The sequence below is a fragment of the Oreochromis niloticus genome, linkage group LG11 (assembly GCF_001858045.2).
Source record: "Oreochromis niloticus isolate F11D_XX linkage group LG11, O_niloticus_UMD_NMBU, whole genome shotgun sequence".
In the NCBI taxonomy this organism is placed as follows: domain Eukaryota; kingdom Metazoa; phylum Chordata; class Actinopteri; order Cichliformes; family Cichlidae; genus Oreochromis; species Oreochromis niloticus.
In genome coordinates this window covers 13,901,467-13,902,417 of record NC_031976.2, presented here as the reverse complement: position 1 = coordinate 13,902,417, position 951 = coordinate 13,901,467, and positions in this window count along the sequence as shown.

Sequence of the window (951 nt, the reverse complement as noted above, 5' to 3'; positions counted from 1 at the left end):
TTTTCACCCATGATTGTCTTATTTCTGGACATTACAATCTGCACTTGAGGTTTGAGTGGTCAGAACTTTCTGGTTTTTTTTTTCTTTTTCCTTTTTTTTTGCTCCGGTAATACTTGATGAAGTTTTAATGTTCGCATTGAGTCACCGAGTGGGACAGTTAAGACTAGTGCGTGTGATGCGGCTCATTTGTGTTCTGTAATGATGAATGGCTGTTTAGTCTGTCGGTTTTATGGTGTTTTTAGTGGTTCACTTCACTGTGGCAGGCAGCCTCCCTGAGTGGGATGTCAGCTGAAGAAAGGGGGGGGGGCAGCGGAGGTGATGTGCAGTTACCAGTGGTCACACTGTGTGCCAGTCATCCTGTCCATCTGAGGACATGAGGGAGCCATAAAGAACCATTAGCCAGACGGACACAATCTTTTTAATGTCCCACCCCACCCCCGCTTTTCTCTGCTTTCGACCTTCTCATAACTAAAGTCCTTTGACTCTCCCTAACTCCCTCTTTATTGCTCACAAACAGGGTGTCGATCCTTCATGTGCCTTTAATTTTCTTCCTACATGCAACTGAACTGCTAAACAAGGAATTCTGTGTTTAAAAAATACACCTGCACTTTCCAGAAAGTGCAGAGAGTGTTTGATCACCCGTATGTGTGCTTCACCCGTAAACGTCCTCCTTTTGAGTGACACTGTCTTATCCAAGAAGCAGCAGGACAGACCGATAATAGGCGCTTTCCCTCGTTTTATTTTCTTTCATAATGCGTCACAGACCAGCTCGGTTGACAAACATAAGTGCACTGTGTACATTTAGAGGTGAAATATGAAAACCCGTTTTTTCTTTTTTGTTCTTTTTTTTTTTTTTAGTGGGTTTTGTTCAAAGTACACAGCATGTCCCGTTTTATTTATTCAGCGTGCTTTGTAAACATAGGTATTGGAGCAGGGTTTCACAATCGGTTC